General features: G+C 42.0%; 1 protein-coding gene across 1 annotated transcript in view; it reads right to left on the bottom strand.

The window, feature by feature from the left end:
- The window catches only part of coro7 (coronin 7), a 156,787-nt gene that overhangs the window by 13,015 nt on the left and 116,036 nt on the right, over positions 1 to 27,736 (bottom strand). The gene's annotated exons all lie outside the window — the stretch shown is intronic.

Genomic DNA, 27,736 nt, shown 5'->3' with positions numbered 1-27,736 from the left:
CCTCTCCCTGCCTCACTCTTTCCTCTCCTATTCAACAACACTACCACCTCGCGCCCCGTGATGTCTTTGTGCCTCCAATACCCAAATCAGTGCGTCCAAATTGCCTTCACTCTCTCTGCGTCCTTATCTCTGGTTTTCTCACAGTAAACGTACAACAAGTCAAACAGCCACATAATAGGAGTGGAGCTTTATCACTGATAATGGCCTCTGTTTACTATCGCTTTCATGCTCCACCTCACCACCAGCTCATTTTCCCACACGGGAAAAAACATACACGCATGCGTGCGCATATTTACGCCCGCAGACACACAAGCACACAAACATACACGTGCTAATAACACAGCTTAAACATGTATGTGCATGTGCATTAATAAGAGGTTGCAGTTACAGTCATGCAGGGTGAAGAGTGGGAGCGAGCGGGCGTGTTAGGCAGATCTCGATCACATGGGCTGATCATGAATGAAAAGAAAAACTATTACAGGCCTCATTCATGCTCTTAGAGGAGAGGCTGTAAACACGAGTGTGTGTGTAGTACCAAATCCAGCCTGACACACTAATCCAGACATAAGCCCTTTTCCGCGTTGGGTGTGTGACTAGGACAGGTTTAACCACACACATGCACACACACACGTTAATTAGATATCATATAGTGTTATATAACGTTGAAGGAAAGACATCCACAATACCAGCTTAAAAAACTCCTCCTTGAATGATTTAGCGCAGCCCACTCTCGCACTCTCAGGCCTATCTGCACCCACTAACATCTCAACACCTTTGCAGCTCTTCCAACGCTGTGCAATGAGCCGCCCGATGCTCCAAAAAATCCCCCTGGCTTCAGTCTGTCACTGGCACTCTGCTCCTATCAGAGTTTACACAAAACAGAGAGCGGAGAGAGCCCGCCTCCTGCCTCATCTGCCATCGCCTCACACCGCTCCTCTCACACAGACACATCGTAAAATGACCTTCTGCTCATGACAGCAGCCTTCAGCACCAGCAGATATGATGGGTATATTACTTTAATATGCATCTGTGTGTGTGTGTGTGTGTGTGTGTGTGTGTGAAAGGGTCTGAGTCAGCCCAGGTATATTATGATTCTAAGAACTTGCTGTTGTTTGATAATGTGAGAGATAGTGTAAATCAGTGGAATAACTGGCTAATGGAGGGCGAGACAAAAGGAGATGTGGATGACAGACAAATGCAGAAATGGTGTGTGTGTATGTGTGTGTTTGAAGTTGGGAGTGCACGTGACTAGGCATCTGCAGCTGGGTTTGTGGTGAAGTGAAACCTCAGAGTTGAAAGAGTTCAGCTGGGCGAAAATGTCCAGTCATCGGACAATAAGAGTAGGCACTGCAATCAAGTTACGGCTACACACACACACACACACGCACACACACACACACACACACACAAAATCCTTCCAGAAACACAGTCAGGTACTGATATAAATACTGCATTTAGAGAAAATGCTGTGCACGTACATGTATGTGCTTACAAGCATGACAGAATATGCACTCTCACATACACACACTGCACGCTTGTGTGAGCACACATGGATTCCTCCAGATGCACTGATAGCATCAGTCACACACAGTAGTGTATTATATACAGTATATAGGTTGAGCTAATGAAAACAGCCTGCAGAGGTATAAGGTTATGGGTTGAGCTATGGCAGCTATGACCAGATCAGTATCAGTCAAAGGGACCTTTCTCTGTCGTATGAGATCATGGCCTTTAGCTAGGCCGGTCCTGCTGCTAAAAACACACATTAGAAAGCACAATAAGCTCCAGTCGACAGGTAGGAGCTGGCCAGAAAGTAGAGAAGAAAGAGAGAGGAGGCCTTCGGGGAATATGAAACCAAAACAAAGCAGCTGGTTGTCTACTTCTCAAATTTTAGACTTTTTTTTTTTTGGCTTACACAGGGTCACTCTATACTGAGATGGGCACACACTCAACATCCTAACCAGCTATGAAAAGATCTGCAATTGTGTGGTTTGCAATTAACTGCTTCATCCTGATTGATTTTCTCCACATTGTAAATTTAATTTATTGCATGTTAACACTTTTGTAGCAGTTGCTGATGTTTCTTTCTTTTTTTGTACAATTTAAAGGAGCAGTGTGTAGGATTTAGTGCCATCTAGTGCTGAGGACTGCAGACTGCATCCAGCTGAAACTTCTCCCATGTGCCAAGCGTGAACTCCTGGGTAGAATTCCTTCAATGTTCTTTGTTCGGGAGGTTTTTACCAGGTGCCGAATTATCCACAGAGGTCCCTTCCTCTCCAAAACAAATGGACTTGGTGACTTAAACCAGTAAAAACACTGGATAAAGCAGTTTCACAATACAAATCAGTGTTTTTCAGATGGTGTTTGGCTTGTCACTGAGAGGCTGCTAACTGAGCCCAGTCTCACTCCAAAGTCATTGAAATCCGGTGCTTGGGCAGTGCCTTGCAGCGTCAGAAACCAACGAAAAAAGGTGTCCTTTAACGTCGGCATGATACGCAGTCAGTTGCCATTATAGTTTAATGGTGCCTGGCAGCGTCAGGGGGAAACACAGCGGGACAAGGATGCAAGTTAAGGTGATAAAAGTTGAGGATGGGCGGGAGGGGTGGTGGATGGGTCCAACAAACACGACTTTCACCTGAGAGAGTGGTGTTTGTGTCCTGTAAAAGCCAAACCCTGTTGTTATTTCCTAAAACTAACCACGTGTGTTTGTTGTTGAAGGAAAAAAAAATTTCAATTTGCGGTGTTGTACTGACAGGGTGGTTTTATTTTGAAAGAGACTGTATGTAAATGGTAAATTTCCCGTGAAAACAGAAGTGTATTCTGAAAGAAGACAATGCATGTAACAGGCAGAACCTGACACGGTGTCCCAGGAAGGTCAACAACCAACGCACCCAGGGTACCTTTCACGTCGTATGTGGACGTGGAAAGTCCATGGCCAAACGTCAATATGTGACGAGATCGGAGTGAGAATGTGGTGGCCAATGCAAAAATGCAAATGACCCTATCCAGAGCTAGTGTATATTCTGGGCTACTGTAGAAACATGGGGGTACAACAGAACAATCTCCGGAGACGAGGACCTGCTCCCTGTGTAGACGTAAACAGCTCTTTCTAAGGTAACAAAAACACAGTGATTCTTATTTTCAAGTGATTATAAACTAAAGAAAACATACTTATTCTATGATATTCCATTTCTGCCAACATGCCCCCCCCCCCCATTTAAGTATTTTTTTTTATCTGAATTATTATGACCCTCCTTAACCTCGATCTGAAGCTGATAGATTTCAATCATCAATCTCAGCAGTGGAGCCTTTCCACAGTATTGGAAACCAGTCTTCATTGAAATTGGCTCAAATTGAGGCCATAATTAGACTTTAAATTATGTGGTGTGACCTCAGCTTTATTTACTGTTCATTCTATTTTCACTTCCCCCTTCTCCTCTCCGTCATCCACCCCTCCCTCCGTCTTTATCGGCCCCCTGGTTATGTCAGACCCAGTCAGTGGGAGTGAGTCAGTGGAGGAGCACTATCACTGGGGGTGGAGGGTCTGCTGAACTGTGAACTCAAACAACTCACTTTATCAGGCCTCCTGCCTGCAAAGACTGCGGGCCTGCAGCTCGTCCAGCTTCGGTCTGTGCTGTCCCACTGGCCTGTGGTGACTTAGTGTTTTAGACTGAACTAGAGTCATCTTAGCCATAAAATAATGTTTGGATTATCACACTGGGTCACAGGGACACTCAGGCTTGGTCACAGCAAGAACAGTGGACGTGTTGGTGGGAGCCTGGAGTCACTGATTTTAGAGTTTAAGGGTGAGAGTGCATGTTGGGTTACCCTGATAAACATTAGGTCAGTACACTTTTCCCACACTCACTTGGACATCAAATTCATTGAAAGCTCTTTTTTATTTTTTGGGTGAAGCTTCTTTATGTAAGTATATTTTGGGTTAAGATATTACATTGCTCAAATTTTGACATCAGAGGCTATGGTCCAGAATCCTGGAAAAACAGTTTATTAAAAACTGTGGTTGACACGAATATTCATGACAGGTTTTTCTTGGAATATACAGTGTTGATAGAGACACACAGGAATGTGAATAAATCTTGGTGCTATATTTATTCCCTTTGTTTCTGAATCCATCCACCTTTTCCTGGCTATATATCTGTTTATATAGCAATGAAAAACAAAATTAGGAGTCTACAGCCATGATAGCAGCTCTGTGAGGTTTCACTTACAGTAGGCCAAACCTCACTTGTAATTTTCTAACCCTCCCTGTCATTTTTGCTCCTCAGAGCAGAGTTACAAGGGGTAGTGGTTGAAATCTTCCCCTGTGAAACGGGACAACCATTTGAAACCCTGATACATCATCAGTAGTCATCAATGGCGTTTATATAAACAGATGTAACTATGGCAATAATGGTATTATCAAAACGTCTGATGGAGATAGAAAAGCATGGATGCTTGTGATGCACTCACAGCTTAATTTCCACGCTATCAGTCTACCAAATAAGTCATCAAATTTAAAAAAAACAAAAACCTGCAGTGTTCCAGTGATAACGTTTTTTTTGTAGGTCTACGTGTAGGTTAGCGTTGCCCTGTTCCCTCTTCAAAAAGCCAATGGGACACTTACACATTTTGTTAAGAATTTTTTTTCTTCACAAATTCACACCACCATAATTTTTGAATGTAAAGCAACGTGAAGTAAAAAGCTAACGTTAAGCTATAAACGAACTACACCACAGTCGAATAACTAAGGTCACCAACACAATGACGCTGTAAAGCCACATTTGTGTATGACATTCTCTGGTCCGATTTAGCCACTTGTTGGCAACCTTTTTTTTTTTTTTAGTGGTTTGAAGATAAAATACAACGAAGATATAGCGCTAAGACGACTTTTGTTACTCTATTAATTACAAGATATGTGAGAACTGGTGAAGTCACATTTACTCACTACCCATGATCCTATGCGACTCAGCAACTGTGTTTTTCAGACAAAAAACAACTTCCAAATTCATTCAATTGGGGCATTTACTAACAGATTTTATGTCGTAGTACAAAACATCAAAGTCTCTTAAGCTTGTGTTAACCACAGACCTTTCAGGCATCTAACAAAAAACCCATTAAACGCATGCACAAATCAGCAATAACAATTTGTCATTAGTTAGTTAGCTACCAACATATCAGCACACTACTAGAGCTTTTTTATGCTTGTTATAAAGAAAAGAACCATAATACATTGGAACTACAATGAAATAAGATAAAATGATGAATGACAATGACATTTTTTTAGGTTTCTTTTGTTGCTTCTGCAGCCATTTTGCAGATAAGGTAAGGATTGTATTGGAATTCAGCCTCATAGGCACAGCTGTTCTTTGAAAATTAGCTAAATGGTAATACGTTAATATGCTCATAATGATAATGCTAACACGCTGATGTTTAGCAGTTGTAACGTTTATAATGATCACCAGACTTAATTTATCACGTTAGCAGGCAAACACTTGCTTAATAGCACTTAAACACAAAGTACACCTGAGGCTGATGGGTCATTGGGTTTGATGGTATTTGGTCAGAAACTAAAGCGTTTTTGGAAAATTCTGACCTGAAAATGGTGCTGGATAAAAGGTTAAGGTTGTTTTAATTTACAGGGGCATGAATGTCCATACAAAATTTCATGGCAATCCATCCAATAGTTGTTGAGATAATCAGTCAGTGGTGGGCCAGCATGTATTGCTGCTGTATCAGGGTGGTCGTGGCCCCCGCTGGCCACCCCTTTGGATCACCACTGCACACTACTGGCAAAAAAGGGAATGGCCAATATGGGAGCATGAGGCGGACTATTTAAACCTATCCTTTCTCTTAGTACACCGTTAAGTGTAAGTAGGCCTCACTTTCTCTCCCCCACACATACACACAACCTGCAGCAGATTAATAAAGTGGCAGATCTGCCGCAGTATGAAATTAATCACTAAAAATATGCAGTATGATGAACAGCTGCCTGCAACTAAACAGCTGTATCTCCCATTTAAAAGTATGACCATATAAACACATGCTTTTTCATTATTTTCGTAATCACTATCTAATGGTGACAGTTCATATGACCAGCTGATTATCCACTTATTCTCATGATAACTCCGCCCACTTCCTGTCTTTATTGTTTGCAGTGACAGAACACACACTCTCTGTTCCAGTGTTATTACTCTTTGTGTAAGGGAGTTAGACACAGCTAATGGTTTTATGCACACTTATGCTGCAGGGCCATGGGTGTTCACATTACCCCGACAATGGAAGGACTGGTGCGGAATAATCCACTGGTGATTAAATGGGATTCATAACGGAACAACACTAGACCTGTACAACCGTCTCCAGGATGGGAAATCCTGGGTTGGTTTCTAGAGTTCTGCAAATATGTGGGGAAAAAAAGAGGAATCATTTCAGATATGAGAGTGAAGAGAATTATGGAAAAGGTCCTCTGAACAGCAAACAAATGGTTTGGCAATGATTGGTCCATTCAAACTCCGAAGCATAACAATCCACAAGTGAGCCAAAAGCAAATAAACAATATATCACAGCTGATGAACTTTGTCACCTTTGTAAACTCACAAACTCACAGATCAGTCAGACCTCTGCACTTGTGCTGTCTGAATGTGTTTAAATGTTTCCATTAGCAGCATCAGAGTTCCAAAGCCTGCACCACAAAAGCTGAACCACAGGGTCACGGCGAGGGCAACTTGGAGCTACGGCTTCAACTCACAATGGTTGAACGCTGCACAGCCTCAAATTCAAATTCATTTGACTGTCCTAATTTAACGCTGTCTCACTTGATTTTATTCACCAGTATGAATATGGCTCGCTTGCTCTATTATTTCTTTCTGAGGAAGCAAAACGAATGACATCCTGGTTCTTATTGGTCCCAGTATGTACCTCTCATGTATTATCATTATATTCCAGTAACAGAGCTGATAATCATTTCTGACAATCTTTCAAAATGCCAGAAGGTCGTTTAACAAGTCCTACCACTGTTTTTAAGGTATTCCCAGATTCCTCAAAGACTCTTAAACTCATCTGGTAAATAAATTCAAAGTACTTGTACTTCACTTGAGTATTTACCATATATTTTATGGAACTTCAACTTCGACCCCGATAGTCGACCAAACGTTAGTCCACCAGAAAGGTCATTAGTAGGCAAGATTTGACTGGTGGCTTAATCGCAGAAAAAAACAAACTCTTTTAAACTCTTTCAAGGCTTCTACGGCTTGTCAAAATAAATCAAAACCTATGTGAATGGACCATGTAGGAATATAATGTAAAAGGACAGACACAGGAAGAGGCCATGCTCAGCAGACAGGAGTCACTTTACAAACCACCACAGCCGACAGATATCCTTCCCTTCTTCCGTAAATATCAGTCTGTGATAAATATGGAAAGGTTGATCATGTTAGTGCAGGGCTACCCAGAGCTTTACATCTGTCCCACAGACGATAGGCCTACACACTTATAAACAGCGCCTAGAAGAAGATCAGCTCTGCACTCAGGATTTCAGGTAAAAAGGCTATGATACGGTGATTGGAGAGGAAATTCAGAGGCAGCCTGCTGCCGCACTCTTGAAAGCTGGCACAAAAAAGGCAGAAGAGTAGGGCCTAGAGTCCGACCTTGCTTTTTCCAGGTGGTTGAAGACGGCATGTGTACGGCCCCTAATTTCCAGGGCTGGTACCTGCAGTTATCCCACAGGCTAGTTAATAACATGTCGGGCAGGAAATCCAAAGTGTGGGATCATTTTGAGAAGGTCAAGGACGAACCCAAGGTGAAATGTAAACTCATCTTCATTGGACGACTACAAACATGACGTATCATCTGAAACATGGAAGTAGTTACATGCCCATTAGCCACTTAGCACAATCATTACTGCTTTGCCGACAGCGTCATTAATAGGCGGCTCACTCAGTGTGTGACGTGCACTTGTAGATAAAATATAGGCCTATATTAATGAAGGTTCATTAGTACGGTTTTGTATTTCTCTGTAATGTAGCACAGTGTTAACAATGTTACTGATACTATTCTTTCTCACACCTTCAACTCAAACCATTGTGTTGCCCCACCCAAAATATATAATTTAATTATTAAATTATTATCATAAACATGCAGGCGACTAGTCGACTAATGCCCTAAATGATGACTCCTGGTCGACTAGGAAAATTCTTAGTCAGGGGCAGCCCTAAACTTTATACTTCTACTAAACTACATATCAGAGGCAAATGTTGTATCTTTTACTCAGCTACATTTATATGACAGCTTGGATACTTCTACTTAAAGGTATGGTGTGTCGGATTTAGTGGCATCTAGTGGTGAGGCTGCAGAACTAAAACATCTCCTGTGTGCCAAGTTGTAGGAGAATTACGGTGGCCGACATGTAAACATCAACAGCTCTATCTGGAGTCAGTGTTTGGTTTGTCCGTTCTGGGCCTACGTTAAGCATTGAGTCCATGCCCCATGTATTTTGGCCTTCAGTTTCAGGCAGTTATAATCTGATAAAAACATAAGTATGGATATAAAATTTTGCCAATAGATGCCCCTAAATCCTACACACTGGACCTTTAAGTAGGATTCTAAACGTAGAACACAGAAACATACAAACACATTATTTTGTCTTTTTTAATGTAAATACATATATAATTAGAATATTTTCTTATCCAGATGGTCTTTCAGGATTACCTTTGAGACAGGCGATATTAACTTACCCCCAGCTTTGTGGCTCAATTATAATGATAACAGATAAGATGCACACACCAGGGATACTGTAAGTTCTTTTATGGTCTTAAAGGCTAAAACACAACTCTTGTTGTTTTGGTACTGACTGCAGCTTCTAAGTCACGCTGAGTTCAAGGATCCGCTGCAGGCGTCAAGCTGCACAGTCATCCTGCTGAGCAGTGAAATGTCCCTAAATGCAACATACTTTCTCCACTGTGTTTGAGTCTGTGTGTTTTGTTGCCAGTGTGTGTGTGTGTGTGTGTGTGTGTGTGTGTGTGTGTGTGTGTGTTTAATAAATGTGCTGCCTGCCTAGCTACCTTCAGTAGCCAGTTCATTAGAAGGGAATTAGAGTTGACGCGCTGCGTTCCTGAGAGGGGAAGAAAAGCCAGGATTGTTGGTGCTCAGAGGGGCCAGCTGTGGCCCCTCTGAGCACCAGTGACGAGGCTCTCAGATAGGCTGCCAAGCGGCTGCTCTCCCCTCTCTCCTCGCTCCACCGGGCCCCGTTCTCTGGCCCCTTACAACCAGCACACACACACACACACACACACAAATTCATGTAGTGGCACACATGTATAGCATGCTCGGGATTTAATTAAACTCACTGAGTCCTGTGTCAACAGGGCTGCAGTGACCCCTCTGACAACCCTCTCACACACCCTCTCAATTCAACATATAACCACATGCAAAGTTGCCAAGTAGCAGTCATTTCCCTCGTGTCCTCAAGAAACAGATCAACGCTTCATCGCCATTCCAAGTTGTCGTCAGCACAGCTCCATCTTCACACTGACACAAGCAGCCCCAATCAACAGTTAATCCCTCTCTGCGGGAGGAAACAATGAGTCCGCTACAAGACAGTCCTACTGCGTCAGCCAAATAGCAGATCTTTGCTAAATATCATGCATGTGTAGAAAAACAACCCCTCACAATATAATAGACACTTAGAGACATCTCGAGACAACTTAACACACAATGCTGTCTGACCGCATGATGGACAGCGCGTCTGTTTTGCATCATGTTGACATGAAAAATGAAAATCTTTATTTTTACAAGAGGAGACACGGAGGGAGAAAACCGGGGCTTCAACTGGTGAAACACATGATTACATAGGCCGATTAAACGCACACGGATCTACTTATCCCCGATAAATGAGAGACATTAGAAGCTCATCTTCCAAATTACATGTCATCTCACACATTCACAAACACTCAGGGCTGGCTGTAAGTGCGTGGTAAACTGGTCCAGACTGGCTACGCTGTAAAACAGTCAGGTCACTGACTATAAAGTCTGTGGACTAGGGAGGGCGGAAGGGCAGACATAGGTGGGGGTGGGGTTGTTGTAGGTAGGATGTGGGTGGCCATGCGGGTGTCAGGGTAAACAGACTGAGAGGCAGCTAAGGGTGTGAAAGTACCAATGGGAAATATTTAAAATGCACTTAATAAAAGGAAGACAGCTTAGACAGAACATTGTCATATTGTCATGTGTTCAAGTATTTGCATCTGTGGCTGCTTGTTGACGGCTGCGGAGCCCCGGAAGAGATGCGTTCCGCGTTAACCCTGGGGTTCAGCATCAAGGGCTCATGCTAGATGACCATTATATGACCTGTCGGCGGGGGCCTGGGAACTGATCAGCTGCCACGACTGCCTCAGACGAGAGAAGAGAGAGGAAGCATTGGCAGAGAGGGCAGAAAGAAGAGAGGTGAGGGTCACGACTGCGACGACCCACTCTGCTGTCAGGTCACCGGAGGAAAGTCCGGTTCCTGTCACAGTTGCATTTTAAATGCTAAACACAGACAGAGGTGTTTCGGAGAAAGCGAGTAAACAGCGACCTGTTTTGCACTCTCAACTAGCAGTTGATGGATCATCCACCAATATTAGTGTTTCGCAGATGTACTTTGATCAGCAAAATCTCTGCCAGGAAGCCACAAATAAATTCTGCAAAAATTACAGTGAAACAAGCCCTGAGAGTCTGGAGGCTTTTTCTCGTTTGACAGCACACAAATTGTCTGGAGAAATATGTTTCTGGAAACGCAGAGTTGCCAGAAACATCCCTTTTTTTGCATGACTTTTGCCTTGAGTGCAAACCTAGCTTCAGCTTAGTTTGCTAAAAAAAAAAATAGAGAAGAAAATCATGTCCAACTTTTCCGTTCGGCTAACCACTTTCCTTAACAAATACCTGTCTCTTCAGGTTAAGTGTTTCATTAGCAGTCCCATTAAAATCTTTCTCATTTACATGCAAGCCAATACCAATGGCAAAGACAGTCATTTTTGCAAAATAACACGAAGCCAAGGTGGGAAAGGCTGTTAATAAATCCGGTCATAAAATCAAACCAGTGATGAATGAACAAGACTAATGGAAAAGACTATTTATTATATAATACATCAGCCGATATGGTGGTTATTGGACATTTGAATTGCACATAATCTGTATTAGTATCTGACCTACAAATGCCTCTGTATAAATCCACTTAAATTCAGTGAATAAGCCACAAAATTGAAATTTCAGGCTCTAAATCAGCCGTGGATATAACGCATTGCACAGTAATTATACTGCATACCAGAGGCATAGCTTAAAAGTCAAGATCATAAGTTCAGCTTTGACTCGGCTCCACTGAATCAGTCACTCCGCACTGTGCATTGATTTGTTATAGGGAACAATTTGGGGATGATGTCAGCCTTAGGTGCACTCTAGTCTATTTTTCCTACTGTGGAAAAGTGCAAACTGTTGCCGCTCCGCCACGCACACACTGAACCACTCAATAAAGTCTACTCTAAAAACACAATCCGCCAATAACTGGCTCGATGAATGACTTACTGCCCTGTTAAAATCCTGTCCAGCTAAACAGACCGTGGTCACTCTCGGATGGACTCTCAACTGCTAAAGAGCAAAACACGGCCGACAGTTTGGAGCGCGCCACAGCTGAACTGAGATATCACATGATCTGGATGTTTATTGATGAATATGTTTGGCAAATGTTGCTCAAATTTTCAGCCAAAGTTTCCTTGAACGATGGTAGAGCTTGACCTTGTACCAAAGCTCACATTGGACGATCCAAACCATTTAGACCACACTTGCCCTTATGTGTATGATTGAGTGTGTGTGTGTGTGTGTGTGAGTCTTTCCTTCATGGACAGCCAAGACAGGATTATTGGAAATGCTAGAACCATAAAACCCAGTAATTTACAGACACAAAACATGACTGTTCAATATTTGTTTTTCCTTCAAGCATGAGTACGTGTGTGCAAATGAGCGAGAGGGTCGACTCGAGAGAGGGGACGAGAAAAATAAAGAGAGAAATATAAACCCTAAAACAACTTATTCAAACCTTCGTTTTTTTTCCATTCCCGCTCGACTGGAGCTACAAAAACATTCTTGAGGCGTTCAACAGAGCGCCTTTCATCGATCCTCATTCGCGCATGTTTTGACTCCGTGGTGTCTTCCAGTTCTGCTTTATCAGAGTCAGTTAACAGAGTTTATCAGTCCCGCTGTCTACCAGCCTGTAGGTCTCTGGAGCCAAGCGATGTGACTCATCTCTCTGTGACACACACCTCGTCGGCTGTGACTATGTGTCCATACTTGCTCTTTCTGGTCCATCTAAAACGCCACTTTATCACTCTCCTCGCCTCCGCTGATCTCTCTCGTATCTCAAAAGCAGAAATTCCACTCGTGCTGGATGAGCATCTTGTATCTCCGAAAAAGACAACATTTGGAAACACAAAACCGGATTGCAATCTTTTGGGAGAAAAAAAGAATCACACAACGGGGTTTGTGTGACTCGCAGGGCTGAAAAAGTTCAGTTCAAGTAAAGACATCAAATTCAAGTTCTGCATCCCTGCCTCGCATCATGATGTAGATCTAACAGCCGAGCATCGTGCACGCAGTCTGCCTGTGGCCCCAGGCCTCAGCCTCACCTTTCCCCTTTGTCCCGGGTGGACCGCTTGTTTTACTGTCCAACACACCCACACTAAATCATCTGCTTTAATGACCGAAGCAGGGATTTGTGCAATGAAAACCAAAAAAAGCCTCACAGAACAGAGCAGATTTACTATAACAGAGACGGAGAAAGACTTAGGGAGGGAGTACGAAGAGATAAGATCACTATCACATTCGCGTAGTAAATCACAATAGCTATGCATGTCATGTGTGTGTGTGTGTGTGTGTGTGTATAAGACATGCTTTGAGCTCTATCATGCAACATCTGGGAGAGTTCGGACAGAAAAGAGAAAGTAAAAGATTGTTACAGAGGACACCGTCTTGGCTTGATAGCGTTGATGAGCTGCAACTGGTACGACGAGATCGACTGCTGTTACTGCCCCTTCTTACCGGCATCCACCCCCACCCCTAACTTCCCCCCATCTCTGTCTGTATCTTAGTCAGGAGAGAAACCACACTTTGTGACCACCCATACAGAGCAACCATCGCTAATGCACAGCATAGTATTCCAGTCACACAATGCCAACAAACCTCAGACATTTCAAGTGTATAAACGCTACACTGTAAATAAAACGGTATAAAGCTATGCATCTGACAAAGGGAGATGCAGTGTTGAACACAAACACTTGTAATGTCGTCTACGCAGCCACCATCTCTGAACAATAAGCAGTGTTGACCAGACGTTTACAAGCCCACATCCAGCCTCGGCCCGGGCCCTTCCACCGCTGCATGACTAGGCGGCTTTGAACAATTTGTTAACACAGCAGATGCGTGTTCCTCTGGAGGATAAAGTTAAGTGGCGCTCATGTTGCATTGAATTACACTCAGATGGGCTTTAGCCTCACAAACATGGAGGAGGCCGGACGATCACGAGATGAAAACAAATTCAAATAACAGTTTTTGCTTGTACACTTCTAGAACCAATGCAAATGAGGCTTTTTCGTTCATTTAATCAACTTCTATTTGACCTCTCCGCCATGTCAAGGCCTTCACATCCATCTTACAAGCTATCAGCACCGTGTGCCACAGCTTGAAGGAAGGCTTGTTATCTGTGTGCATTGTGTGCCCGGTGTGTTTGTTTTTATTTAACCTCCTTTATTTAACCAGGCAGGTCAGAGTCAAATCACTCAATGATTGTCTAGCAAAAGGGCTTTCATTAGAGGCATGGTATCGTAATCAAAGAGAGACAGAATGAGCAGGAATAAATCCTGAATGCTTAAGTGCAGGAAAAGAGCCGCAACAGTTTGGAAACAATGCATCAAGGCGAGACCACACAGTTTGCATGATGGGCGGCAGGATGAGGAAATATAGAGTACAATATTGGAAGAGAGGAAAAAAGACAGTAGGAGAGGAAAGAATGACTGTCAGAGAGAATACCTTTAATACTGTGTGTGCATGTGACTACAGGGTTAGTGTGTTTGTGTATATGAAAGAAAGATTTGCATGCAGTACAAGTGAGATTTACACATTTTCTTAAAGGAACAGTGTGTAGGATTTAGTGGCATCTAGGACAGGGGCGTAAATATAGACAGTGCAGGCAGTGCGGTTGCACTGGGGCCCCTGGGGTGGCCTGTAGAGAGTGGTTGGAGGGCTCAATCTCTCTATAGCAGAGTACAGGCCCTTACAAGTGATTCAACTTGCCACCACAGAAATACACCTGAGTTCAAAAGGAACACACGTTAAGAAAGAAATATGTCATCTGCTACATCTGCCCCAGAGAAGGCAAACACATCTCCAGATTACAGATTTGCGTTGATGAATGGTAATATGTATGTTGACGTTGTCCACCAACATCAAGTCTGTCTGATCATGTGATGATACTATAAAATATACGGTAGGTGTTTCGATGCAAAATCTTGCACAAGGGCCCATCATGATAGCGTGCACTGGGGCCCATCCTAACTATCTTCCACCACTGATCTAGGAGGATTGCAGATTGCGACTAATGTTGTCTAAACAATTAAATGTCTGCCCCCTCTCTAGTCGGCACCAGAAATATTCATCGGTTAAACCAATAACTGTTTAATTCATGTACAAGGCTGCTTAATTGGCAGCCGCCCGCCACTAGTGGGTGCTACAGAGCCGTCAGACAGCAGTCCCCATCCTAGCGCGGTTTGGCAGTACTTTGATCTAGAAAATAAAAACAAGGTAGCATGTAGGCTGTCAGAAAAAAATGGCATATAATCACTGCAGCAATGCGCAACCGCATTCGACTCAAGCATTTGGGTTTCCTGCACGGAACAATGGCTGCTGCTGCTAGCCACACTCAGACCAATTTGACCTAGCATGATATGCTTCCACTTAACTTTGTTGAGGGTAAAGGCTTCAGGACGTTAATGGAATATGTTGAGCCTGAATACACCTTTTTTAGACTAGTCCACTAGTCTTAATCAAAATTTTCGTTAGTCGACAGGGAAATTAGTCACCAGGCACATCCCTAATTGCAACCAGGTCAAACTTCCCCTATGTGCCAAGAGTGAACACTTGTAAGGATTCCTTCAGTGTTCATTGTTCAGGAGGTTTTTACTGGGACCTAAATTATCCATAGAGGTCTTTTCTTCTCTAAAACAAACAAACCAGGTAATAAAAAACAAAATCAATATTTTTTTGACACTGCTTATCATAGAGGGGTTGCTAACTACGGTGGCCAACACTTAACATGAATGACCCTATCCAGAGCCAGTGTTTGGTTTGTCCGTTCTGGACTACTCTAGAAACATGGTGGTCACACATGGTGGCCTCTGTGGATGATGACTCGCTCCCTGTGTAGATATAAACGTCTCATTCTGAGGTAACAAAAACACAACTCTTATTTTCAGATGATTATACACTAAAAAAACCCACACTTATTATATTATATTCCATTTATGCCAATATGTCTCCCTAAATCCTACACATTGGACCTTTAAAACATTTACCAGTGATCTCTTTTTCTTGTCTTTGTGCATGATCTTGTGCTGTGGCGCCTCCACACAGGACAGCAGGCTCCTGCCACATCATATGACTGACCAAACCTTTCTGTCTGCCAGTGGACTGAATAGGATCTGACTGACTGTGAGTCAGAGGGATGGAAATCTTTATTTTACTCTGCGGTTGTATTAAGCACTTTAAGATATGAATTTACATTTATGGGGAAAAAAGGGCTGCACGCTGTGAAAACAAAGTCCACAGAAAAAACAAGTAAATCCTACAAAAAAATATGAGTTCATGATGGATTAAATGTACACTTGTACACTTTACATATTGCACTCAGCCCTCACAGACGCAGGCTTCAACCTATTTTATTACACTATCTTAATTACTAGTTTGGAAGCACCGGGTTGACCTGATGTGACCTGTGCCGCATAGTTGCTCATATCCCTCTGATAGAGTTTCTGTCATAGTAGTAATACAGCAGTACAATCATAGTGAACATACTGTAGCTCAGCTGCAGTCACTTAACTTCCCGCACTAAACCACAGGCATGCTGATGTTACTCAATACCTGACATACCAGAGTGCAGGGCGAGAATACGACTGAGAGGTAGGAAGAAGAAGCACAGCGGGGAAGGTAGGGAAGGGGGAAATGAAGGAGGAGAGGATGAAGAAGAGGCAAATAGTTTTTATACTGTACAGACTTTGTTATGTGTTTTTTCTTTTTCGTGGAAGTCTTAAAGGGACAGTTCATCCTAAAATCAAAAACACATACTTTACCTCTTACCTGTAGTGCTATGCATCAATCTAGATTGTCTTGGTGTGAGTTGCTGAGTGTTGCATGATACAGTTGGCTGGTGGAGTTCGGTAGAAAGAAAACAGTTCTTAAATAAAACAGCTCACACCAAGGTCTGTGGATCATCTTGGTTAACCAGGTCATGATTTCTGGAAAGAGACATTGCTGTTTTCTGAATATATTTTTTTCAATGCTCTTACGATTTCAGCTGACTTTCAAAATGACTTCTATGACTGGCCCGAAAACGATTTATATTATATATTACTGTACCTTAAGGTCGTGAAACGGGCGTAAATCAGCTCCAAAACTACCTGGATACATTTAGGAGAAACATCATGGTTTGGCATTATATAAGCAGTTTTGTCACTAACATAACATTAGGTATGTCACATGACATACATCACTAGCACTGCATGCTACTAGGGCTGCCCCTCGAAAGTCAGAAATTTGAATTGTCAGTCGGAGAACCCTATGTTGACTCTTTTTTTTGCTAGTCAATGTGCTGTGAGTGTACTTCTGGGGACGTTTTGTTCCCTAGATCTTTCTACAGAGTTAGCGCTCTTGATTTTCATGCTTCTCTTTAGTATAGTCAGCTTTGGATGTGATGTAGCGGCACAGAGGAGGAGAAACTTGCCACAGTAAGGCTTCAAGACAACATTATCTTCTCTCTTCTGCTTGGAGGTGTTGAATTTACTGCTCCAGATACTTAGTGCGACACAGTCTGTAGCTTTTGTTTGATATCTAGTTTCAGCAAAAAATGTTGGTGCACATTTCCGATCTGGCTTTAGTGCCGTTAGCTTGCTTACTATATTACGTGAATGCTGCTGTCACACTGAATGCACTGAGCTCTATCCAAACTTTAAAACTCTATATGGAGAAATAGAGATAAATAATCGTCAAATCTGATTCAACTGACACAAGTCTGAGCTGGGAACAGCCCTACATGCCACACGTACCAGCATACAATGCTACGTTGTCATCAAAGAAGCGAACACTGACTTCGGGGCACAAACACCAGTCTGCTGAGTCCTGTGTTTGTTTGACCATCCAACCCTTCTGTCCACACTATAGGTGCTTCTTTGATATTTGTACATTACGCTGACTTTGTCACTTTTTATGCTACATCACTTCACTTCCTCTTCTTCTTCTCTAATAATTACTACAGCCACTACCAGGTGCTTGCCTTACAATAAAATAAGTATGGGTTGTAATAAGCTGCCTGCACAGTCGACCTATGTGGTCAGTTTTTGGGTGAGAGCGGGCCGAGTGCCATCTAGTTTCATTACATTCAAAAGAAGGCAGACATCTCTACAGCCGATATCTCCAACACTTGGAAACTCATACCAAAACATTTAGATTTATAAATAGCAAATCAGAATAATATGTATTTTTGATTTTGGGGTGGACTGTCCCTTTAAAGTCTTTCCTCGTTCAGCAGATGAATGTGAAAACAACCTCCAAGTGTCTAACTCACACAGATCATTCTGCACAGTGAAGCTCAAACTTCCAATGCACGCGAACACATTTTAGTGGAGCAGGACTTTAAAATGAGCGTTTGAAAAAGAGGCAGAGACACAAAACAAAACAAAAAAAATGGGAGAAAAAAGAATAAACAAGAAAGAGAGAAAAAAATGCATAAAACAAGACGATCATGGGAAAATGCCACAACTGGATGACCCCCCTCAGTAACCAGGGGATGGGAGGTCACCCACACGCTCCCTTCACCCAACCTCCTCCCCTTGGACCTCACCCCTTCTCCTTTAGGCCTCTATGCACTCTCTCCTCTTCTATCACTCTTATCAGAGCCCCGGCAATAAGCAGAAATCCCTCTCTTTTACCTCCAGAGAGAAACGATAATTAGCTGCTCCATCAGCAAATTGTCGACACCACAGCTGACGCAGCACCCACATGTGTCGAGTTTAAAAGACTTTGAAGACTAAATGGCAAATCATACAGTTGACAATGGAAACATGTTCCCAATCAGCTCCATAATGTAAGTTGGTAAACCCAGGATTGTTTTCATGATGAATTCTTTATCCTTCCAACGACGAAATGAGCAGTAATGGCTTCTCCAGCTCCGAGGCATGCACGGCCCAGCTGTGCTATCTGTCTCTGTCCCTCTCCTTAATGAGCAGTGCCAGCATGCCCAGAGTCAACAGACTAGTAAACCTCAAAGTGAACTATGGTCTGACCTCTGTGGGTCTCTGCATGTTCGCCGTCTCGCCCTCCTCTGCGTGAAACAAACAGCTCCTGTAATCATTAAGGGTTCAGATTCTTGAGGTCTTTGTGTTGTTTGGTCTTTTCATGTCGTTCACTGACATAACTAGCTCACATGAAGCGCTCAGCTTGAGGCCCAAATGCCATGACCATGAGGAAATGACAAAAAAAAGAGCCTCAAATCATAATGTTAATAAAAAGCACAAAAACAAAACAATAAACAAAGCGACATACAGGAGCCAGACTTTTTTTTTCTTTCCATATTATGACATCCTTTCTGTTTCCAAAGCAAGGTTCGTTAACACAGCCGGTCTTACCCTCCCTCTGACTGACAAATGGTGAGAAAGGGCAAAACTATATTTTAGGGCAAGTGACCTCTTCACCTTAAAGGTCCAGTGTGTAGAATTTAGGGGGATATATCGGCAGAAATGTAATATAATATAATAAGTATGTTTCCTTAGTGTATAATCACCTGCAAATAAGAATCCTTGTGTTTTTGTTACCTTAGTATGAGACGTTTTTATCTACATACAGAGCGGGTCCATAGCTAAGGAGTCCACCATGTTGCAGCACCGTGTTTCTACAGTAGCCCAGAACAGGCAAACGAAACACTGGCTCTAGATAGGGTCATTAACGTTTTCGTGTTGGCCACTGCAGTTAGCAACCTCTCCGCAATAAACAGTGTCAGAAAACCACTGTTTTTTTTTTTTTAACATGAAACTGCTTAATTCAGTGTTTTTACCGGTTTAAATCTCAGAGTCCATTTGTTTTGGAGAGGAAGAGATCTCTGCAGAAAATTTGGTTTCCACAAAAAAACTCCTGGACAATGAACACTGAAGAAATCCTTCACACTTAGCACATAGGAGAAGTTTCAGCTGGTTGCAATCTGCAATCCTCATCAATCGATCCCACTAAATCTTAAATAATGTACCTTTAAAGCTGAAGTTCAATTTGGGACATAATTCCACCATGAGCCACTTTGAGTCCAATTAACAAAAGACGAAGTACAGTTATGTAAACAAGATAATAAACTTGTTTTAATGATGTTACATACGAAAGGTTCCTCTAGCGAAGACAGCTTTACGAGGAACAGATTGGCTTATAAAGCTGGCGCGAGAGGACAGGTGGGAAGAGTCAACATTTCCTTTTTATCTGAAATATTATGTGTTTGTTCTCACTCAAACTGTGACAACTTCTGCTTTGAGCACCCTCATTATCCCCATCTCTACTGGCCGTATTTCTCCGTCACGTCCAGGTTCCCATAGCAGCCGCTAAATAACCATGGATGTTCTAAGCTTCTCCCTCTCCCTTCCCAGGTTTCTCCTCCTCTGCGAGGCACTCCTTCCCACGGACGTTTTTCCTACCTAACGGGTGCTGAGGCGCTGTGGGAAGAAAGGCAGCCAGGGCCTCGTGAGGAGCGACCCAGTCGTGTCTCACGGCAGCCCACACATGCTGCCGTCAGAGCGCGTTTATGTGTGACAGGAAGACATGTAGTTGTGGACAGAGGGGAATGGCATGTGCACACAACACACATGAACGCAGATGCCAATACATATGCAGATATACTAAACACTACAAAGGAGCACGCTCCCACCTCAGCCTCTAAAGCATGGGGAGAGGCTGGGAGAATAATGAGCCGGGGCTCCATCAGGACAATCATTCCCAGGCTGTCCTAATGGAAAAACAACGCATGATTCCCAAAACCGCTCCCTATGTCTTTGTGCTCGCTAATTGTGCTGAATATTACAAAACGTGACTAATGCTGTACATTCTTGTACCACATTAGTACTATCAAAGGAACAGCCCACTGCAAGATTAAAATGTAATCATTATCTACGCACCAAAACTTTATAGGACCACCAAACATAAAGCTGTTTCGCCCAAACCTCCACCTTAGATTTTTGGAGCTCCCAGAAAAAGCAGTGAGTATTTTGCATCCCACCAGCAACCACTTTTCTTCCTCCAGGATCAGAGCTTTGTCACTGAGGAAGAATTAGGACATCATTTTAGGTAAAAAGTGTCCTTGTCTGGCCACAAAATGTGCTGCACAAGCTGTTTTCAGAAATTTGATGGACACTTTACTGTTTTTGGAGCTGTACAAAGATCATCCCGCCAGCTTCGATTTCTCAAAGGACGGCGTGTTTGTTGTTTTAACTGACAATCTGGGGAGTAAGTGAATGAGTGAAATGTCATTTTGTGGTGAACTATTCTATTCTGTCTGACTCTGTTCCCATCTTCTCCTGCAGGGACACTTTCCTTGTTTGTTTCCTACTTTTCCAAAATTAAAAAACCCACAGGCATGTTGTGAACAACAAAACACGGACACCTCAAACCGAGACACATGCTCGTATTTCTGAACGGATCCACAGACTAGTCACAAGGTATGACTGTGTGAATGTGGCCGTGTCTTCGTGGTGGTCTGCATTTGTACCATGGTGGGACGTAGGTAAGGTGGTGATGGGTCACAAGGTCAAGGACAACCCTAAAGCACAGCACACCATAGTATCGTACTTATATTTCTTATATATTTTGCATGACGATATTGTATCGATACACGGACATCAGGAATCCATTTTCCAATTAGATAAACTATTAATATTGCATATATCAATAGACGTACTGGGGGGAAATCTTTAGATCTCTGTCAAAGGCTACTGGAAAATCTGTTGAACCTACTGCTATGATCGCATTGTTTGGTGTAACTCCACCCACAGTACCCCTCTCTGCCTATAAGGAAACCTTTGCAGCCTTTGTTACCTTACTAGCTGGATATATAAGGGAAGTCCTTAATTTTGTCAAACATGAAGGGCTCCCCGAGGAAATTTTGCACGATGTGGGATCCCTTTTTCGAGTATGTACGAGAGCTGGACTTTCCAGATATTCCTGAATGAATGATCATGTATTTTACAGACATTAAATTGTGATGTGACAGGCAGTTGTCCGACCAACAACCATTGTATTATGTATTTTTTTATTATGTATTTAGTGTTATTTTTATCATCAGACACATATTTCCACATATTTTTAGATTTAAATTTTATTATTATGTTGTTTTGTTCTTTGTCTTGTTCTGGGTATTGATTTGGTTTGTAGTATTTGTCTTGTTTTAGTCCTGTCTTGGTTTTGTATCATTCTTATTTCACTTGCCACTTACTTTTTTATCTAGTCATTATTGGATTGACCAAATATTAAAGTGCTTCGTATCTGCTCTATTTGGAACAGTTCAATAAACAGATTTTTTTGGGGGAAAAAGATAAATTATTAACATTGCAAACAAAAATTAAACTTTTGGTCGCCTACTGGAATAATAAAATTGAATGATTTTTAAGTCCACTTCCGAGCTGGCACCAGACATGAATATGATGTTCTAAATGTCTAATGATGTTAGAATTCCAGGTTGTGTGGACATTAACATTACGACATTTTGCAGATAATGGGTTTTGTTCTCCATACCTTCAACTAAATGTCGTTCTTCTACATCAAGATGGGGTTGGCATGCGATGTTTAAAAAAGACATTGAATCTTGGTTACTTGAAAGCTTATAGTTAGGGCTGGCTCAGGCTTGCCTTATACCAGCCCCTAGTTAGGCTGACTTAGGCCTAGTCTGCCGGAGGACCCCCCTATAATACACCGGGCACCTTCTCTCCTTCTCCCTCTCTCTCTCTCTCTCTCTCGTATCCTATTACTGCATCTTGCTTACTCAGCCATTCTGGATGTCACTAACTCGGCTTCTTCTCCGGAGCCTTTGTGCTCCACTGTCTCTCAGATTAACTCATATCGCAGCGGTGCCTGGACAGCGTGACATGTGTGGTTGTGCTGCTGCCGTGGTCCTGCCAGATGCCTCCTGCTGCTGCTGTTATCATTAGTCATACTTCTACTGTTATTATACACATATGATTATTGTCACATATGTATACTGCCAGATATTAATATATACTTTCAACATATTGTACCACAGTAGCCAGAACTATAACTATAATATTATTACTTTCATTAATGTTGCTGTAAGCTACTGTCACTACCGTCTGTCCTGCATCTCTCTCTCTCTCTGTCTCTCTGTCTCTCTCTGTCTCATTGTGTCATACGGATTACTGTTAATTTATTATGCTGATCTGTTCTGTACGACATCTATTGCACATCTGTCCGTCCTGGAAGAGGGATCCCTCCTCAGTTGCTCTTCCTGAGGTTTCTACCGTTTTTTTTTCCCCCCGTTAAAGGGTTTTTTTTTTGGGGAGTTTTTCCTTATCCACTGTGAGGGTCCTAAGGACAGAGGGATGTCGTATGCTGTAAAGCCCTGTGAGGCAAATTGTGATTTGTGATATTGGGCTTTATAAATAAAATTGATTGATTGATTGAATTGAAACTTAAAAGCAATGAAATATCAATGCCATCTGTCGTCTGTGTGCTATGTCAGATTGAAACTGGAATTAGACATTCTCCTGAAATTGAATTTTGGCCAATTTTGGACAACGTCATAACCTAAATTCATACAAATGTCAATTTCTATTGACGCTCGTGGCCAGCTGGGTTGATACAACTTAATCTTGTTAGATAAAACAGACGTTGACAAATTTTCCCTTGGGGACACAGCATTCAATTGATTCAAGTAATGTGATAATTGTATCATGGGACATCTGGTGATTTACTCCGCTACATAAAGTGTACGATTGAATATGACTGTGAAAACCACCAAGGACAAAGACAGTTTAGTCTGTTTAAAGTCGGTGTAGCCTTTCTGATAAGCTCTTTGTCCCTGTGTGTGGACTCACTGGGAGATAAAACCAATCCATCAATGCTTTTGTCAGTCACAGATACACGTGCTTCTGTCCCTGTATTTAGATACAATAAAAATTTTAAAGTGCACCTCACAATAGCATGATCCCAAACAATAAATTATATGTCAGGTAAGATCTACAGCAACGCGTACAAGATCCAGAAATGTCAGGCGAAGCTGAATTTGAGCCACAGTGTAGGAGTTAACCATAAATCATGGAGGCAAGAAAATGACTCACAAAGTCAGAAGTGATGAAGCAAATGTGAGGGAAAGCAAAGCAGCCAAAAACAAAAGGGGATCAGGCCTAACTAGGGTGGGGAAACAGAAGGTGATGAAAGTCCGCTGGTTGACGAAATACTTCAGCGTGACACAAATTTGCACACGAGAGAACGCAATAAAATCTGGAGGAAAATGAAAAAGTACAAGTTGTAGAGGGTGGCAAATGTGTTTCTAGAAAAAACTGTCAGAGAGAGAAGATGAAGAAACATCCGTCACCTCCCAGAAACATCAGCATGGCGCTGTGTGGCTACGTGCCCTTAGCTTTAAAACCATCAGCAGGCTGTGGTTGGCTCAGCAGCAGACCAGTGTTTTACTGGTTCCCCTGGGCAGTGTTATGGAGCGGGCTGTATGCTGCCCAGCCATCTTTTATTGAGCCAGGGTGATTAGGAGTCCAACGTGCTGACAGCACATGTAGTAATGCTGTTACAGCCACTAGACTGGGATTTACACCACTGACCAAGCGCCTGCCACTGTCCTGTAATATACAGTTCAAATATGTGGCACAGATTACTACAAGGTTTTACTGTTCTGGTCATTTAACTGCAGAACAGACTGGTCTGAATTTTAAACGTGATTAGCAGTGGAGCAACAATGTGCAATGTTGTACGTTTTATAGTTGATTAAAGTGGTGTCAGTTCCTTCCACATGATGAGTGGAACAATTCTCTATGCATTTTTTTATTTGTTCAACAATAGAGTGCAGTGTTTGTTGAGATGAGCTGATTTCTGTTGTTGTCCCCACATCTGGTTGTTTCTCTGATATTTGTAACTTGTTTGCTGCTAAGAATCGACTTTAAATGGATCACAAAAAAATTAATTATTTAAATTAAAAGTCTCAAATATTATAAGTTGGATGTTAAAACAAAGTATGAGCTGAAATGAAATGTAGAAACAGTATCACGGTTCGAACAGCTTTAGGGGAATTTCATTACTATAGTTATGCATTGTGGGTTTTGAAGGCTAATTTAGACAAATGTCGATATCTATATCTATGTAAGGATGAAGCCTTAATCACAGGCATAGATTGTGTCTATGCAGGGCGTCAGTGACTTAGTGGATGGAGCGGGCGCCCCATGTACAAGGCTGTTGCTGCAGCAGCCCGGGTTCGACTCCAGCCTGTGGCCCTTTGCTGCATGTCATTACCCCTCTCTCTCTCGCCCCTTTGCGCTTAACTATCCTATCTATAAAGGCAAAAATGCCCCCCAAAAATATCTTTAGATTTTGTCTTCGTCCCCCTCAATATTCAGAACATGTACAATTATTACTATTACTATTATTAATATAATTACATGCATACAATATAATAAAAGAGTTAAATGTATTTGTGAAGCAATAAAAAACTAATATTTTCAGAAAACAATCAGGCTTTTCGTGTTGGGTAGTCAACCATGTCTTGAAAATTTGTGAAATAAATAAATGCCTGATGGGGTGGAGATTATATTCCATAAAATCTCTATGTAAGATTAAAAATATTAATCAATTTTAAGAAACATTTATCCATTTATTATAAAGGTAAACTGCACGTTTCTGATGCAGAATTCTTTAAACTTTAATTGGGGCTTTAAAAACATCAGTTTCACATTGTTTTGCTGAATATTTATTATATTTATTATTATACTACTTGATATATATATCTTTTTATGTTACTTTATTCCTTATCTCTTTGACTTTTTTAAGCTGCTGTTTTTTCTCTATCTTTGCCTGTACGGTGATCTTGAGTGTGGTTAAAGGTGCCAAGAAATAAAATGTATTATTATTATTATATTGATGTATACATTCACTCATTAACTACTATTATCATTATTCATATTTTTTTTTTAAATTATTGTTATTGTAGTTATTGGCATCACTGTTGTTGCTGTGCATCTCCCGCGATCTCTGTCATTTTGTCATATGGATAACTGCAACTACCACAACATCTATTGCACATCTGTTTTTTCTGGAAGAGGGATCGCTCCTCAGTTGCTCTTCCTGAGGTTTCTACCATTTTTTTTCCCCGTTAAAGGGGATTTGTCATATTGGGCTTTATAAATAAAACTGAACTGAACATAGCTTTTTTGCTACTAAATGAATTTCCTCTTGTTATGATATCAGAAATTACATTTAAGTAGTTTTTTCACAGTGTTAAGACATTGATGTCTTGTGTTTTACTGATTATGGTGCTTAAAATTCTATAAATCAGTCATACTACTACTGCAATATGCATGTTAACATTGCAACACTGGATTTATTTATCTATCTATTTATTTATTCTAACATAACAACCACTTGTGGTAAGATTCAGATCATGCTGGCTTTGAATTTGTGATTTTTTTCTCAGCAGTTTGGCTGTAAAGTTCAAGCAACAGAAGAATAAATAACCAGCAGCCCACACTGGAGGTTAAGGCCTTGAGTACCTGAGCAGTGAAGACACTGGTCCTCCTCACCATCCAACACACACAAGCTTAATGACGGAGATAAAGAACCCACCCTGAGTGTAACCTGGATAACCTCAGCTCTGGTGTTGTAGTTTAGGACGCAGGGGTTTATGTTTATGAGGTGGAGCAACAGAGACAGACAGAACACGAGCACCGACTTTGTGGGCCTGTGTGATTAAATACAACAGGGCAAGATTTATTTCCTTCTTTATTTCTACTGAACACGTAAAACTAAGCTGCGGCTTCGACTGAGGAGCCACATCTGGACCCTGCGGGACGTGCGTGAAATCATTTCTCTATTCCTGCAATTTACTGTAATGCTTTGCAGATGGCACAGTGTGTGTGTGTGTGTGTGTGTGTGTGTGTGTTTCATGTAATAACTCCTACAGTAGGAGCCGTGGAAAGGCATGAGACTTTGTGGAGACTGCTATCAAAAAGTAAACTGGACAAAATACATACGCATGGCTCAACAAGTGGAACTTAAGTGTCCCCTGAGCTGAGGATACTGAGGGTGGGGGTGGTTTTAGGAGACACGTGTGACTGCCTCAAGGCCTGTTTGCTGAACCTTTTTTTTTTTTTTTTTTTGAAGTCTATACACCTTCAGCATGAGAGTGAGTGACATCACCACAAGGAGAAATTTGTCCTGGTTTCATTTATTACTTCTTCTATTTTTTTTTTACAATTTCTCTGTCAACATGTGGAGGGAACAGAAGCCCTGCAGGAACACATGGGTCAGACTTATATAAACATTAACGTGCTGTACACAACAGGCTTCAGGTTTCTGGAGAATTCTGTGACGTGTGGCTAAAAGTACACTTCTGAGGTGACACGGTGCCTCAGAGCTATCACCTTACTGCACCTTGTTGGGACTGGCTGACATTGAAATGGGCTGCCAGCTGCCGACGGGTAGTTTATCACTGGTGTTAGGAAGTATTCAATGGCTTTCTCAGCTTGAGGATGGCTCTGTGAATGAAGACACCATATGTGCTAATGTACACTGCACGTACACTGTGGAGGCTGTAGACAGTCTCTCATATGTCAGTGGAGAGATCATGTGTGTGAACAGATTCAGGTTCATTCATACTACAATAATTTGCAACTGTTTACTCTGTCATAGTTTAAAAGGATGTCGTGTTTGATTTGGTGTGATCTGGTCCTCAAATTAGCCCTGTTAAAGTGTGTGTATTCATGATGCTGAGGCCTATCAGCTTGCTCATTTGCCTGCAGAGGAGCTGATTAAAATGCATACTTCAAAAAAGCAAAGGTGTAATTAAGAAACAGTCATTCAAATGAAATGTAACAAAACCTCTCTGAACAGCAAATAACAACCCAGTAGGCCTAATGCATCTTGTTTAAAACAGGTCGTGCAGGTAGGCATTAAGATATAGCGAACTGAAAGGAGGCTGGAATTTCTCTCCCGAGCACTCAGCCAAGCTGCAAGGTGAGTCGCTCTCTGCTCTCCGAGCCTGTGCAGGAGTGCGCTCTGCTGCTGCTGCTGCGGTGCGCCTCGCCTCGCCCCTCCCATCTGGACTCCTGCTTAAACTCTCCTCTGTGCTCACCAATAAAGCGCTTTTTGTCCAGGGAGGCAGCACTTGAGCGCATTCCTTGACGTGGAGGTCGGTGTGTGTCTCCAAGGATTTGATGAAGACCGTTCGTTATAATTCTAATACGTT

This window comes from Epinephelus lanceolatus, chromosome 18 (assembly GCF_041903045.1).
Source record: "Epinephelus lanceolatus isolate andai-2023 chromosome 18, ASM4190304v1, whole genome shotgun sequence".
Classification (NCBI taxonomy): domain Eukaryota; kingdom Metazoa; phylum Chordata; class Actinopteri; order Perciformes; family Serranidae; genus Epinephelus; species Epinephelus lanceolatus.
This window is presented reverse-complemented; position numbering and strand designations above follow the sequence as displayed.